This window comes from Rhinatrema bivittatum, chromosome 2, assembly GCF_901001135.1.
Source record: "Rhinatrema bivittatum chromosome 2, aRhiBiv1.1, whole genome shotgun sequence".
Classification (NCBI taxonomy): Eukaryota; Metazoa; Chordata; class Amphibia; order Gymnophiona; family Rhinatrematidae; genus Rhinatrema; species Rhinatrema bivittatum.
This window is the reverse complement of record NC_042616.1, coordinates 416,710,468-416,727,984: the sequence shown is the minus strand read 5'-3', so window position 1 is coordinate 416,727,984 and position 17,517 is coordinate 416,710,468. Positions and strand designations below refer to the sequence as shown.

Genomic DNA, 17,517 nt, shown 5'->3' with positions numbered 1-17,517 from the left:
GCATTAGGCTTTTTGTAATATGCATTGGGTGTGTGTTTGGCCCTCAGAAAGCCATGAATAAACAATTACAATATAGTAAACCTCCCATACCAAAAGAGCACTAACTGCCAACACTCAAATATTTATTTATTTATTTTAAAGTTTTTATATACTGCAAAATCATACAGTAGTCTGACCATCTAAGCGGTTTACAGTAAAACATTCATAATTAAAAGACAAACCAATCAGTCATAAAAATACATCACATTTATAATAAATTTAGTCTGGAAACAATTTCTGTTATGAATAGGAGGTATTAGTTATTGAATATTATAAGCAGCAGTAAAAAGGTAAGTTTTCAAAACTTTCTTAAATTCTTTAGTGTTTGCGGTTAGGCGGATTTGTTCAGGGAGGAAGAACTATCCAGGATTTGCTCCAGGGCCTGGGAGGCCTCAATGTTCTTGGGGCCTGTCCAAGGCTTGCTTGTGTCTGCATGGCCTTCCTGGTTTGAGTCACGCCCTTCTCCCTAGGGGCTGACCCGCAGCATTCCTCCTTAGTTATAGGGCCAGCTAGGTGTGGGCCATCCAAACTCCTCCCAGGGAGTCGCCGGTCTGCAGCCCTATAAAAGGACTTCAACTTCCAGTCAGCTTAGCCTTGCACCGGAGTTACTTCGTCTCTGGAAGCTCCGGCTGTCCAACGTCTGACAGGCTCTTGTGTTCTTCGTGGAGCTCCTCGTCTCGTCTGTATCTTGAACCTTGTCTTCATTGCCTGAGGTCCCCGTCCAGGTATCCTGGTGTCTTATCTCCTGATGTCTCGCTCCCTGGTGTTCAGCCCTCCTTGGTGTTTGTTCTTGCTCTGGAGCCTTCTGTTCTGACGGCCGTGGATCTCCAGGTGACGCTTCTCCGTCTTTGGAGATGCCAGCAGTGGACTAGTGTCCTGTGCTCCTGAGCTGTCCTGTGTTGCCGGTCGTTGTAGTGCTTCGGATGACATCGGCTTCGTCGTCGGAGTCCCACCTCAACTGGATCCTCTCCTGCGCTCGTCCCGCTCTCCTCGTGGTCCGTGACCAGCATCCTCTGGCTGTGTAGGGCGCGCAGTGGGACAGGGTGGTCCGCGACCAGCCCATTGGGTCCGCCCGTGAAGGTGGGCTGTGTAGGGCGCCCTGAGAGACAGTGCCAATGTCTTCCTTCCCAGCTTCTCGTCTCATCTGGACTTTGCCAAGTTCCTCGTCTCTGATGCCGTTGCATCAGCTCTGGTATCATGTCTTTGCTTCAACCCTCGTCTGTGATGCTGTCGCATCAACCTTGGTCTTATGTCTTTGTGTCAAGGCCTCCGTCTGCCCTCATCCTCAGGCCAGCCTGCTGCTCCATGCCAATTCAAGCGGCAGGTCCGAAAGGGCTCAGAACAGTCTGAGGACCGTTCCCCTACCAACATCATCTGTTGTTGGCTCTGGGAGCTTGTAGGCCTGGCAGAGGGTAAGACCGTGTTCTGCCATGCTGGGACACGTCGCCAACCTTCGGTTTGATCCTGGACCCGTCTGGGGTCGGGCTAAGGCCCAAGGGCACACTAAACACCCCGCTATGTAACAGAATGCAAGGCCTTCAAAACCACCCCTACATAACAATTTGCCCATAGATTGAAGCTGTCTAGTAGGTTTGTAAATTCTTAGTAGGGAGCAAAGCTAAACTGAATTTGAGTTGTATATAGCGGCGGATTCATGATGTTGGACCAGCCCAGGTATTCGCCGCCCAGGCCGGCCCAGGACACATCACGTGGTCTGCTGAGCACAGCTTTGTCACGGCCGCGCACGGCAGACCACATGACTGGAGCGATTGGCCCACCGGGGGATGACCGATGGGCCGATCCGCCCCTGGTTGTATAGTAGGTTATGGATGATAGTCAAAATTTTGTATGTGATACAGTGGGATATTGGTAGCCAGTGAAGCTGCTGCAAGACAGATGTGATATGTTCTCTATGAGGTATATTAAACAGAATCCGAGCTATGGCATTTTGGACAAGTTGCAAAGGCTGAATAGTTGATGTGGGTAGCCCTAAATATAAAGAATTGCAGGAATCTAAGTTTGTTAAAATTAACGCCTGTGTCACTGAACGGAAATCTGATGGTAGTAACAGGGGTTTTAGTTTTTTAGCATACGTAATTTGAAAAAATATTTTTTTACTATGGCTGATATGTTATTGGTCATTACTAGTCTGGAATCAATAATCACACCTAGGTTTTTTGCATATGGCCTTATAGGTATGGGTTGACCTTCGATTGTGAAATTTTGTGGAGGTTGGTATAATGAGTCTGGTACAGTCGATAGATAGATTAACTTTGTTTTTGAGGCGCTCAATTTTAATCTGTTATGGGACAGCCAGGTTTTTATTATTGTTAAGTATAGTTAGAGTAAAGCAAAGGTTTTTGACCAGGATTCGGAAAAAGGAATAGTGAACTGAATGTTATCTGCGTAGATTTTAAAATTTAGGTAGAAACCAGGTAATAGCACAATGGTAGAAGATAAATGTTAATTCCCTGTACGTACCCGGATCAGTCCAGACTCCTGGGTTCTGTCCACTCACCTGCAGAGGGAGGCAGAAAAAGTTCCAACTGACTCCGCCCCCTTCCGTGAGGTGCACCTACAGTACGTCAGTATTTTTCTGCCTCTAGCAGATGGTGGGAGTGCAAAACCTACAGTCAGGATTTTAGTCAGTTAGTTTTGAAAAATACAGACAAAATAGATATTTTCGTTCATAAATTTTATCCTTTTCTTTTAAGTATTTCTTATTTTACTTTACTTTAAAAAAAAAAAAAGAGGATTTTTTTTTCCCTGAAAGCAGGGCAAGCGGAGACTAGCCTCCCAGGGAGTTGGCAGGTCCTGAGGGGACCATCCTCCCTGGTATTTGAGGCTTTTGACTTTAGGCTTTTTTGGCTTCAGTTTTTGGGGTGATACCGGGGAGCCCGGTTCACTCACCCCATGGAGCAGAGGACCAAGCTTCTTTCAGGTTGTATAAAAAAAAAAAAGTTATTTATAGCCTTTTTACTTTGCCAGTCGGACTCCCTGTTACCTCTTTAGCTGCTTTGGGTGGTCGGCAGGCTTTTTTCTTTTGCTTTCAGCTGGCTCATTTTTTTTTTCACAAATGCCACGCAGTCTGGCCTGCCGCGTGTGTGGAGACGTGTGGGCTAGAGTCTCTCGCGATGGCCTATGCTCCTCCTGCCTCCCCGGGGGGGAGGGATCTTCAGGGACAGCTGGGGGTGTTATTTCTTTCTCGCTCCATTGCTCTGTAAGACAGGGACGCCCGCGTCTTTCTGCTGTAGCCTCCTTCCCATTTCCTGCTTCATCTGAAGCTATTTATGGCTCTGTTCAAGCTTCTCTGCTCACAGCAGAGGGGGGAGGGGTTTCTCCTCCTGCTCTTTCTCCACAGCAATTAGCCTCCGAGGGAGGTGATTGTTTTGCTAATTCAGCTGCTGCTGAGGAGAATCCTGAGGGGACTTCAGACTCCTCTTCTTCATTTTCTTCTGACTTTATTATGTTTTTACATAAAGCTTATAAGGCCAGAAAGTCCTCAAAAAAGAATGCTGAGGGGATTTCTTTTTCAGTACCATTGTCTCAAAAAGCAGCTTCTAAACGGATCAAATCCTTGCGGGGAATGGATGTTCCCAAGCTTAAACACTCTCTTAGGACTCCGGTGTCTCGGCACTTATCTGACACATCTTCTGATACCTCAGAGTCAGACTAGGGGGACCCAAGTGACATTCCTCCTCAGGACCCTGATTCTGTTGCTGGTCAAGATCCCTTGCCCTCTCAGGTTCCTCATGTGGTCAAAGGCGATGATCCTAAGGATGGTCCGCCTCTTTAGGAAGGATGAGCTTCTTCCTCTCATTCCTGCGATTCTTGAGGAGTTGGGAATTGATTCCCTGCCAGAGGATTCTCGTATGGGTTCAATTGACCCTGTCATGGTTGGTCTTCATGGTCCCACTTGGTCTTTTCCTTTTCATCTTTCAATCACAGACTTATTATTTCGCAAATGGGACACCCCTGACTTGGGATTAAAGGTCAGCAAGGCCATGGATAAGCTATATCCTCTGCCTAAGGATGCTTTGGACCTTTTGCGTGTTCCCAAGGTTGATGCAGCGGTCTCTGCTGTTACCAAAAAGACTACAATCCCGGTTACCGGTACTAAAGCTCTCAAAGATCTTCAGGATCGAAAGCTAGAGGTTCAACTTAAAAAGATTTTTGAAGTTTTGGCTCTTGGAGTCCGAGCTGCTATGTGCAGTAGTTTTGCTTTAAGAGCAGAACTCTGATGGGTTCAGCTCCTGCAGAATAATTCTTCTCTTTCTGAGTCTGAGGCTATTCAAGCTGGGCTTTTGGAAGCCGCTGTTGCTTACAGTGCTGACGCTCTTTATGATTTGTTACGTACCTCAGCCAGATCAATGGTGTCGGCTGTCTCTGCCTGCAGACTTCTCTGGTTAAGACACTGGTCTGTGGATGTCTCTTCAAAAGCTCAATTGGGATCTTTACCCTTTAAGGGTAAACTTCTCTTTGGGAAGGATCTTGAGGACTTGATTCACTCCTTCGGAGAAAATAAGGTGCATCGTCTGCCTGAGGATAGGCTCATGACAAGGGGATCATTATCTTCCAGATCCCATTTACGATGAAACCGCATGTTTCACTCCTTCCACTCTTCAGGTTCTTCTTTTCAGCAACAGCCTGCTAGACAGTAATCTTGGCCTCAGTCCTTTCAAGGACATTGTTATGGGAGACCTGATTCCTCCCAGTCCTCTGGTAGAGCAAAAACTTCTCAATGAGATGAGGCCGGTCCGTTCCTCAGTTCCGGTAGTGGGAAACAGATTGTCTCTCTATTTCGAGGAGTGGGCCAAAATAACATCGGATCAGTGGGTCCTTACTGTGATAAAACAAGGCTACGCCTTAGATTTTGTACGGCGCCCTCACGACCATTTTCTCGTCTCTCCATGTTCTTACACTCAAAAGTGTCAGGCGGTGCGGGACACCTTACATCTAAGAGAGCTCGCAGCCATTGTGCTGGTACCTCCATTGGAGCATCGAAAGGGCCATTATTCCATCTACTTCGTCGTACCCAAAAAAGATGGCACATTTTGTCCCAATCTGGACCTAAAAAGAGTCAATCGATGTCTGAGAATCCTAAGGTTTTGCATGGAAACCTTAAGAGTGGTCCTGGCATCCGTTCACAAAGGCGAGTTCCTAGCTTCTTTGGACCTGACCGAGGCATATCTTCACAGAGGAATTTGGTCCGACCATCAGAAGTTCCTGCAGTTCTCCCATGTCCCTCACTCAACTTATCAAATTGTACCACTGAATTTTTTGGGTTGCTCTATGCAGGTTATTTCTGTCTTCTGTTTAGGTCTTTAAGTGCTGCTCTGCGCAGGTTACCCCAGGGAATCATTACCATCCTCATGCTACTAGGGCTCATTTTATCCCATGTCTTTTTTAATTCTTTTTTTTGTTTCTCGCTTAATCAATAACACACTAAAAGTGAGGTACAAGCCATAATCATCAATATGACAACCAACGAATAGCAAAATTAAGAGCATAGAACTCAAACATTTCAGCATAAAAAAACAGCTGAATTACAAATAATAAATTATTAATAAAATATCCAAATAAATCGAGGAAGAACCCAGAGCTATTTGGACATATGAACCCCCAAAACACAAGCACAGAGGTCAATTTTAAAAGCATCAATAGTGCAGAAATGCCCACATATGCATGGATGTGGGCCGCACATCAGCAATGCAGATTTTAAAAAGCTGCAAATTATGCATGTATGTATATACCCATGCACATGTGAGGAATCAGGGGGCAGGATAAGGGGGCATAGGCAGTCCAGGGCTAGGCCAACGCTTACGCACGTAACTCCATATATTTGAAACCAAAAACCGCAACGCATTATACTAGATATCTGTGTAACTTTACCGCTGCTCATAATGAGGAACAAGTCTGTAGATCTCGAGTTTTAGGGCTTACAAAACAGGGTGAGGGGTGTAGGTCAAGTGGGCGGCATTCAGGATGAAGGACCAGAGGGGTCGGAAAGACTTCGCTATTAACTGGACTAACTAGTGGACTAATTGAAAAACTGGGAATGTGCCCTCCGCAAGCATGTTTTAAAATCCCCTGACATTCGTGCATAAAAGCCGACAAAGTCCTATGGAAGCCACACGCACTAGCTTTGCTTGAGTACCTAATCTTAAAATTAGGAGCATACATGCGCCTGGTTGGTGTATTTTAGAACATACATGCTTAAGTGCGTGCGTGATTAAAAATTCTAGCGTATCTTCACTCTCGTGTCGATATGTGCACATGATTGGGCGCATGCGCGCTCATTTTAACATTACTGTCATTGAGGCCAATGCAAAAATGTTCGCTCATCCAAGCACACTTTTTAACCCACGGTTGGACGCATATCCACAGCCCCTTATGCTATAAGGGGATTAACAAGTCCACAACGCGTGTCCAACGCTCCGCAAAACTGATAGCGCTCATCACTTGCAAATGCATGTCCATGAGGCTATTACCGTAGTTATTCACCCCACATGCAAAAAAAATGTGCGTTGAACCCGCACATTTTTACGCTCAGAAATGAACGCCTACCCAGAGCAGGCATTAATTTCTGAGCACCCCTAAAGTTGTACAGGAAAGTAGAAAATACTGCTTTTCTGTACATCCTCCAACTTAATTTCATGGCAAAATTAAGTCAGAGGAACCAAAAGTTTAAAAATGATGCTCAGTTAACGAGCGTCCATTTTCCTAACTCATGGCTGTGCACCAATTAAGAAAATGGACGCTTATAAAATTGAGCGTCCGCTTTCCTAACCCGCAGTCAGCCGATTTCTCCTGGGTGCCCGCTGCCAAGGAGGCGCTAGGGGCACGCAATCGACCCTAGCGCCTCCTTGGCAGTGCGACCCCTAATTTAAATATTGCATGGCGCTCCCAAGAAGAGGTGCCTAGGCGCACGTCAGGAAAGCAGGCACTCAACACTGAGCGCCTGCTTTCAGCACACTTTTATTGCATCAGCCCGATAGTGTACAAACACAGAAAGACATACCATAAGTTTTACAAACTGTGAAGGCATCACAGCACATCTGAAGTGCTCTTTGGGTTCAGCCCCCACTCGGTAGAACTCTTGTCTCCAGGACTCCAAACAGACATACACTCAATACAGGAGGACCTCGCTCTCTGTGTTCAATTCAGTTCAGTTTATTGGCTTGCTGCGCACAAGTATTGACAAAGCAATCTAAATTCTTAATCAAGAATATATAAGAAATGGATTTCCCTGGGAATTTAGTAGGGTGTAGGTATGGGTGAGTATGTGTGTGTGTGTGCATATGTATATACAGACATATCCATGTATGTTTAAAAATATATTAATATTATTAATTTTAATATGACAAGACAGACTTCATTTTATAAGATACTAGCCGTTAAGCCCGTAACAACGGGCTCGGTCCGTTTCCTTCCCACTCCCTCCCCTCATTCTCCCTCCTCCTTCACTCTCTCCCCCCTCTCCCCCTCCCCCTTCCCCCTCTCTCTCTCTCTCACTCTCACACACCTCCCTCCCCTCTCTCTCACCTCCCTCTCTCACACCTCCCTCCCCTCTCTCTCACACCTCCCTCTCTTTCTCTCACCTTCCCTCCCTCTCTCTCACCTTCCCTCCCTCTCTCTCACCCCCTCCCCCTCTCTCTCTCACACCTCCCTCCCCCTCTCTCTCACCTCCCTCTCTCACACCTCCCTCCCTCTCTCACCTCCCTCTCTCACACCTCCCTCTCTCTCATCTCTCACCTTCCCTCCCTCTCACCTCCCTCCCTCTCTCTCTCTCTCACCTTCCCCTCCCTCTCCTCAGTCACTCCCCCTCTCTCAATCCCCTCCCCTCTCTGATCATCCACAACCGGCAGATCTCGGGGGGGGGGGCGGGAGGGGGCGAGGCGCCGCTACTTCTCCTCCCGCTCCTGCCGGCAGATATCGGGGGGAGGGGGGGGGGCTGTCACTCCCCGCGCGCGCGGCGCCGCTGCTTCTCCTCCCGCTCCTGCTTCGGGGCCGCCGCCGCTCCAGCTTTTCACCCTCGCCGCCATTTTTTTTTTTTTCGGGCACGCACGGCTCTGACCGACGTGCTCGCCCGCACATGCGCGGTAGAGCTGCTCTCTACTGCGCAATTTGCGGGCCGTCGGTCAGAGCCCATTTATAAGGTAGATTTTTGATTATTCCAGAAGTCTTGGGTGGTGCATAAGCATGATTGTTTCTTAAAGGTTAGTTACCCTTTCAAAGAGCACTAGGACTAGGGTTCAGTCCATGAAGCTAATAGGTAGCTCATTTAAAAAAAATCAGAGAAAATATTTTTTCACTCACATACAATTAAACTGTGGAATTTCTTGCCAGAGGAAATATGGAAAGGAGTTCATAAAGCTGAGTTTAAAAAGGGTATGGACAAGTTCCTCAGGGAAAAGTCCTTAACACCATTATTAGCCATGTAGACTTGGAAAATCCGGTGCAAGAAGGATTGGGCCTGCTCTTTGGGATCCTGCCTGGTTCTTATGATCTGGATTAGCCACTGTCAGAGACAGGATACTGGGCTTGATGAACCTTTTGGTTTGACCCCCTTATGGCATTTATTATGTTTCAGGTTCAATTCCCCAGCCCGACTTGTGCTCCCCAGGGCCAAAAAGGCTCCAGACTTTTAACCTTAAGATTTTACATTTTCTTCACGACTGCCTCTTGGAACAGCCAGGGAAGGGTGTTGGGACAGGGGATCCTATGACACCCCTGGAGGGTTTGGGTATACTGAGGGTGGGGCGGCTATTCAAGCCACTAGAACCCTATAAGAAGGTGGCAGCCTCAGGCTGCGGGGCCACCCTCACACGGCACTGTTTAGGGGGGGGTATTTTACTGCAGGGGAAATTACCGCAGGGTTTACTAAACTGCAAGTAGTCTGTACTGCAGTTTAGTAAATTCCATGTTTTTTTTTCCTTCTCCAGGGAAATTACTGCAGCTTAGTAAATGACGCCCTTCAGTTTGTACCTGAGATTGAAGTGACCTACCCAAGGTCACAAAGGGCGTCAGCAGGATTTGAAGCTTGGCTTTCCTAGTTCTTAACCTGCTGCTGTATCTAACCAGTAGGCCAGTCCTCTACTGTGATTGCCTTTAGAATCCTGATGTATGAGTCGGGAGAAATCCTGGATACAAATTCAGATCCCCTGGCTCTCTTGGGAAAGTTGCCTTATTTCTGAGTCATGTCAGCCATTGTTGCGATGCGCGCTTATTTTTTAAACAGACCAAAAATGTGTATTATTATGGGCCTGATTTTCAAAGCGACTTATGTGTATAAAACCCCATTGTATGCATGTAAGGGTCGCTTTGAAAATTAACTGGGGGCCAGCGCACATAAAATAATGTGTAACCCAGTTTTGGATGTACTTTTATGTGCACCGGGAGTAGGCATTTTCCAGAGGGCAAATCCAGGGTGGGCATACCACTTGCATGCATGCTTTCATATTATCCAAAATATGCTTATAAATTACCAAGCACAAATTATGTATTCTCCTGGAGCAGGTGTAACTTTTGAATGTGGATTATTCTGTGCAATTCCAGTCAATTAAGAACGGATTTCCAAAGCAAATGTGTGCACCTAAATGCACTCTGAAAATCCTTGGTAAAATCTGCGTGTACATTGTGCGCACATCTTCTTCCACTATGCACGGAGTTATAAAATTACCATCCCTGATATAGACTTTATCCTCCAGAAAGCTCAAACAGTGCAGTCTGTGAAATGGGTGGAGCCCCTGGCTGAGTGGGAGGGGCTAGCATTGTGACATTAGCAGCCTGAAGTGCAATTTCAGGACAGATAAAAACTGTGCATTGCTATAGTAGATTGTTACTCTTGTTTCTTTTTGTCTATTTACTTCTATATGTTATACACCTTTGTATATATATACTTCTATATATTTACTTCTATATACCTGTTCTGCCTCTGAACCCTGAACTCCTCCTTGCTGTCCATCTCAAAACTCTGAAATCTATGATGTTCTACTGAGGTGTAAATTTAACAAATCTAACTTCTCTCTCCCTGACAATCATCATTAACTATAAAGCTGAGCATAAGGGACTATCAGTAAAAGAACACATTTGCGAAGGAACTTATAACCAAGGTGCTTGTTTTTTTTAGCGCCAGATAGAGCCTCATCGTGCTTTCCCCTACTTCTTCACTTCCCAAGCCCTGCTGCTCAATAGAAGCACTTCCAGCCAGCCCCTAGGTGTTTTCGATGTTCTCACATACCTCTGACAGCTCCAGGGAATGTTTAACAGCAATTCAGATGCTAATGCCACAATCCAATGAGCCATTTGGGGTGGATAAAACATCTGTCAGGTCTGGGAGACAAAAAACAATAATCTCTCCATGGGAATTAGCCAAGGTTCTGTGAAGGTTCTCCCCATAAACATTGGCCACTGAGGAGAAGGAATTGGTGTGTCATGAGGGCTTTGGACTATCCCAGTGTCCTGCATCTTTCCAATGATGGGCCCATATGCATATAAGAGGAATGGCATATTATTTTGTTTTAGAGTTTATCGTGGCAGATTTGAAAGATAAGTCTTTGATCTAAACTCACTGCTACCAGTTTAAATACAGAGGTGCAATGGTGAACAGGCAGGAAGCAGTAGAGGGTCACCAGGTAATACACTGTAGAAAAGGATTCTAAGCTAGAAAAGGGTTTATGGTAGTTAATGTACATCTGTTTACAAGCTATATAGGATGAAGCAATGTTTCCCAACAACTGGTCTCTGGACTAGTAGCGGTCCCTGACAGCATTTTTACTGGTCTACCCAGTGGTAGTCATTGTAGGAGGAAGTAGACCCATGCTGCAACTGCACAGGGTACTGGTCCAGACCTGGTTGCCCACAGCCAAGAGTAGGACATTCTGTATTGCCCTGAACCTCCAAGCCAAAATGTCCTCCCAGCTTCACTCCAGGCCCCTCAGTGCTGCACACTGCTGCTGCTTCTGGGTGTAAGGACAGGCTGTTGGCACTTTCTAGCTCTTCGCTACCACTGGCACTGAACAGCTGACTAGACCGGCAGACTAAATATGAATAGTGACGTAGCTGGGAACTTTCATCTGGAGAGTCCAGGGAATCTGCATCAATTGCCTGATCTCCATGGAAACACTAGAAAGCTCCGAGCCTCTGTCTATTGCTGCAGCCACTGCTCTTGAGGAATCCGGTAGAGGAAGGGGGCGGGAAGCTGGAGAAGGAAGCAGAGCAGTTGTTTTCAGCTCTACATTGTCTGCTCCAACCTCAGCCCCCTTCTTCTTCTTCCTCAGAATACCTGCAGGGGACAAGAGGAGAAGGGTTGGAGAAGGGAGCAAAGCAATTGTATTCTGTTCTGTAGTGTCTACTCTATCCTCAGCCCCCTCCCTCCCTCCTCTAGTAAGCCTGCAGGGAACAGGAGGAGGAGGGTGAGCCTGGACCAGACACTGAAGGAAGCAAGGGGAGGGCAGGGGCTGGAACAGGCCCAGCTCAGCCTGCAGCTGTGATTCTAGAACTTGTGATGCATCTGAAGGGAGAGTGAGGGAGCACTGGGAGCTGTGACTTACGGGGATGTAGCATGAGGAGAGTGCTGGGGTCATCCCTGGAGGGGGGGGGGGAGAGACAGAATGTGGATTAGCACGGGGGGATGTGAAAGAGAGAAAGCTAATTCACATTTGCCCCCTCTCTCCAGCTAATCAACAGCACAAAAGTTCCCAGGTATGAACAGTGGGCTCAGCAGAGCCAGGATTGCCCCCACTCTGGCTCTGTAAAACAAATAAATCCAGCCAGTTGCTGGCTCTTTTTTTCTCTCCCCTGCTCTGGGTGCAAGGGGCACAGCTCCTATGTCATAATTCTGTTTGTAATTAAAACATGAAGGTGTGGCAGGGGCCAAAAATGGGGAAGACTCCTGAAGAGGGAGGGATGCTCGGGGGATCTCCCCATACTTTTCAGCCATAGAAAGGAACTTATCCTTCCCCACTTTTCAGGTGTCTCCCCCAGCTGGATCCATGTCAGTTTAGGAGGTTAGCCATCTGGTCCCTGGCCTTAAAACGGTTGAGAAACACTGGGACAGAGTTCAGGAACCCCACAACAGATGGTGGTTTCTGAGTGGAGGAAGTCTTGAAATATTTATTTATTTATTTATTTGGATTTACTTCACACCTTTTAATTGGTAGCTCAAAGTGAGTTACATTCAGGTACTGTAGGTAATGGTATTTCCCTGTCCCCCGATGGCTCACAGTCAGGGAGGATAACTTTCAAACAGATCCGCGCCACAACACATACGCGCGTATATGACTGCGGAGAGATCTACTATGTTCTTTTGTAACCGGCATGTATTTAATCCACGCAAATTATACAGTGCGTGTATGTCTAGTTGCACATGAATATCAGCAATGCATTAAAAGTGTGTGTTTTTTCTACCTATTTTATAAACAGACACACATATATTTTACACGTGAAAAAATATAACTCATTCATGTAAAACCTTAATTCATAGACTGAGGTAAGTATATTTTAAAACATGTGCATGTAATTAAAATCACCAGTTTGCTAATACCTCCACCAGTTTGCCCAGTTCCTCTCCAGGTCATGAAGATCCTCCTAGTTCTTCACCTTGAGCTTCCCCCAGTTCCCACAGACCTCCCAGCCAACAATATCAGACAACAGATGAGTCTGATATCAATTGTGCTAGATAATTAGCAGGTTTAACATTTTTTAATAAGTTGCCTAATGTACTAGTGTAAATCTCTTATAAAACAGCAATTTCCACATGTTTCTCATTACCCCGCCCTGGAATTCCCCTAGACCGCCCCTTTTTTGAGCAGGTAAATGTGCGCACAAAACTGAAAATAAGTGCCTATTTTTGATGTTTATAAAACAGCATGTACAAAAGTACATGCTACTTGCCTGCCTACATACTAATTTTACACATGTAACTCCTTTGAAAATTCACTACTAAGGGCCTTATTTACTAAGCATTTTTCCCATAGACCCAGAATGGGGATAAAGCCTTAGAGGTAGATCTTTAAAAAGTACGCCGGATTTTATAAGATACGCGCGTAGCCGTGCGTATCTTATAAAATCTGGGGTCGGCGTGCGCAAGGCTACGCAAAATCGGCAGCCTGCGCTCGCCGAGCCGCGCAGCCTGCCTCCGTTCCCTCCGAGGCCGCTCCGATTTTGGAGCGGCCTCGGAAGGGAACGTTCCTTCCGCATCCCCCCACCTTCCCCTCCCTTCTTCCATCTACCCCACCCCCCAGCCCTACCTAAATCCCCCCCACCTTTGTTGGGCAAGTTACGCCTGCTTAAAGCAGGCGCAACTTGCGCGCGCCGCCTCGGCATCCCCCGGCTCAGGCCGCAGTGCCGGGGGACTCGGGACCGCCCTCCCGGCCCGCCCCGAACCGTCGCCACGCCACCAGACCCGCCCCGGACCGCCCCCCTGACCCCGGACACGCCCCCAGACATGCCCCCTCCCGCCCCTTTTACGAAGCCCCGGGACTTACGCGTGTCCCGGGGCTTTGGGCGTGCCGGCGGCATATGCAAAATAGGCGCGCCGAGGTGCGAGTGCCCTGTGCGCGTAAATCCGGCAGGATTTACGTGCGCAGGGCTTTTAAAATCTAGCCCTCAGTAAATCAGGCCCTGAGTTTGTACCTGAGGCAGTGGAGTGTGAACTGATTTGCCCAAGCTCACAAGGGGCAAAAGTAGGATTTGAACCCTGGCTTTCCTGGTTTTAAACTTGCTGCTACTAACCTCTAGGCTGTTTCTCCACTGAGATTTGCTTTCTACCATCTCTGCTGGAAGTTATTCAAGGCTTCTATACCCTCTCAGTAAAAAAATATTTCTTCTCAGGCTTCTTTCAGGCTTCAAATCATGACCCCTGGGCCTTGATTTATTTCTATACATCTTCTTGTACTTTATTTAAGCTTGCTAATTCTTGAATGTTTCTATCATAATCCCCTTTTTCTCTTCTTTCTGGCAGTGAGTACATTCTAAGTGCCTTAAACCTCTGTGTTTAAGGTTTGTTTTGCAGGCCATTTGTCTTTTCTGTAAACTTTTTCTGAACTTTCCATCTGAGCAGGTTCCTTACGCCGGTATGGCCTTCAGAACGAAACGCAGTACTCAAGGTGTAGTTTCGCTAATGAGTTATACAGTATATGGGAAATAATACCTCTTTTTGTCCTGTTGATGTTGCAGATTTATTTTTATTTTTATTAAGGCTTTTATATACCGACTTTCTTGATACAAATCAAATCAATTCGGTTTACAATGAACTAAGCAGAATATACAATTAACCAATCAACAAGAGATACGGAGCATACAGTTACATTATAACAAGGAAGCCTTAACTTGGAGTAGGAAAATAAAGAAGGGGTGAACGGAGCAATAAATATATAAATAAAATGAAATAAAATAGAATAAATACTATATACAGAAGAGGGGGCAAGGGGCCAACCTCTCTTTAATGGATATTATGTATGAAAAATTTGATCAGATCAGAGAATATCATAAATTTGATCAGATATTTGATCAAATATCATAAATTTGATCAAATATCATAAATTTTTGATCAAATATTTGATCAAATATCATAAATTTGATCAGATCAGAGAATATCATACGTTTTCCCTGTTGCCTTATTAAACTGACTGGCAGCCTTCCTGTCATGTTAGATGATCACTCTTAGGCTTTTTTCCTTTTTAGCAGTTGCCAGTTTTTGTATCCTAATTGGCTTAATGAATTTTTGTGCTTCAGATGTAAGATTTTACACTTTATGGAACTGAAGCACAGCTTTAAAATACCTGACTGTTCTTGAACAATTTTTCGTGTGCTCTTTTATTTTTCTTCACCACCTGGTATGTCTACCCTGTTACAGATTCTTGTATCAAACTGTAAATAAACATACATTTCCCTCAAATCCCGTAACATTGCCAATAAAGATATTGGGGAATAAGGACCCTAGCACTAGTCCTGAGGTAGGTACACCACTGGTCACTTTATCTTTATCATGGCCTTTGACCATCACCAGAGCCATAGTATTGGCTCTGGTGATGGTCAAATATGGCCAATATGGCCACGGCTATAGACGACACTACTGAAAGGTGCCATAGCACCGCCATGTGGGGCCTGAGTAAGTGGAAAAACAGTACGGCCCGGTAGCCACGCTAATGATTCTGATAGGGCCGCGTTGCTTTTCCATTCATAGGCGTCGGACTGGGAAGCCACTGATAACAGGAGAAACCTCATTGGTGACAGTGGGACGGATTTCCTTAATGCTGCTCACCTCCATGGTGCGGCCATGATCCCCTTACTCACCCTCTCTGCTCCTGAAGAATAAAAGGATCGCGGCCTTGCAGGGGGTGAACTGATGATGTCATTCAGGCACTGGCAGCCGGGAGGGAGGAAGCAGCCTGCGCTGCAAGATCGTAATCCTTTGGTTCTTCAGGAGCAGGGAGGGTGAGTGAGGGGATCACGGCAGCACCACAAGGGTCAGCAGCATGCACTGAAATCATGCACTGGCCACCTGCAGTGAGTGAGGGGATTGTGGGTAAGAAGGTGTAGGAGGGGGAGCAAGACTGTTGGGGAATGGGAGGGGAGAGGAAACTGGGGAACAAGATTTCTGGGGAGAAGGGGAGCTGGAAGGGGGCTGGGGAGAAAGACTGCTTGAAAATGGAGGGTCTGGGTGGGGAGAGGGGGCTGTGGAGTAAAACTTCTGGGGAGTGGGTGGGAGCGACCTCCTGCACTCGCGCCGTATTGCCAATATTCAAAATGGCGCCGGCGCTACCTTTGCCCTCACTATGTCATACGATCCGTATGTCATACGACCATACGACCCGTCATACGATCCGTATGTCATACGACCATACGACCCGTCATACGACCCGTATGTCATACGACCCGTATGACATAGTGAAGGCAAAAGAAGCGCCGGCACCATTTTGAATATTGGCAATACAGTGCGAGTGCAGGAGGTCGCTCCCAGACCCCCGCTGGACTTTTGGCAAGTCTTGTGGGGGTCAGGAGGCCCCCCAAGGTGGCCAAAAGTTCCTGGGGGTCCAGCGGGGGTCCGGGAGCGATCTCCTGCACTCGTGACGTCGGGTGTCAGGAACCAAAATGGCGCCGGCGCTACCTTTGCCCTGTCATATGGTAAGGGCAAAGGGCCACCGGCGCCATTTCTATTAACGCAGCCGTGGCCCGAGAGCGGGAGATTGTGGGAGATCGCGCCGGCCCCCCCCACTGGACCCCAGGTAATTTAAAACATTTTGGTGGGGTTCGGGAGGGTGGGGGATTTATTTTAAAGGGTCGGGGTGGGTTTCAGGGTTGTTTTGGTGTGCCGGTTTTCCCGCCCTCCCCCGATTTACGATTTTTTGACGATAAATCGGGGGAATTGTTATTGTATCGCGGCTCTAACGATTTTTGACGATTTAAAATATATCTGACAATTGTTTTAAATCTTCAAAAAACGATTCACATCCCTACTTCCTGGCACATGCCTAGCTTCCATGTCTCTTCAACCTTCACAGGGGCCTGACTCTTACTACTCTACCTGCCTGCCATGCTCTTTATACAACCACAGAGGACTTGATGCTACTGCACCACCTAACTGCTATGCCAGTCTAATATGTATGAGCATGGGAGTTTTGGTCCTCTGTGTTGATTGCTGTTAGTTGTTTCTTTGTTGTACTGGGATGTTTGCTCCCCCCCCCCCCCCCCCCCAAAAAAAAAAATCTTCTCCTTTCCTTCTATTTTACAGTTCTTTGTTTTGTTCTAACCCTTCTGCAATGATCCCAGCCTGTTCCTCCCACCCTGGTCCTCCCATCCTGTTTGTTTGTCGATTATACTGGAGTGGTTTGTCCATAAAACCCCTCAGTCTTAAGGAAGAAATACAGGCAGAATATAAAATATAGAGGAGAGAAATGATTTACATGTTCTGAGAATGTGTTAAAAGCATAATTCAGGCAGAGAGAACTCATGCAAAACCAGAAAATCAGGAAACAGAACAGCCAGAATTCCACTATAGAATATGGAAAAAGGTTTCTAAATAAAACAACCCTTTCTTCTTAACAGTAAACCAAACCACACTCATTAGGTTAACCATTTATATGTTCTGAGTCTATTCAAAGTATCAGGCAGAGAGAATTCATGCCATACCCCTAGTACCACCATAGAGGACTTGCAGCCTGATTGCTACCTGCCATATCTCTAATACTACCATTGCTTCTGCTCTACCTACCTGCTATGGCATTGCCTAATTATGTGCATGGACATTTTGGTGCTTCCATGTTCTTTGCTGTTGTTTCTTGGTTGTACTTGGGGTGTTTGATTTTCACCAGAAAAAAAAGTAAAATATTGAAAATAAATGTTCTTGTCCCTATCCACCTATTTTATGGTTATTTGTTTTGTTCTAACTTCTCTACAATGATACCAGCCCGGTTCTTCTGTCCTGTTTGTTTGTTGGTTCCACTGGGGTGTTTTGTTCACAGAACAAAAATG

General features: G+C 46.4%; 1 protein-coding gene across 1 annotated transcript in view; it reads left to right on the top strand.

Annotated features, from left to right (window-relative positions):
* Positions 1–17,517, top strand: part of CACNA1I (calcium voltage-gated channel subunit alpha1 I) — a 592,517-nt gene that overhangs the window by 331,424 nt on the left and 243,576 nt on the right.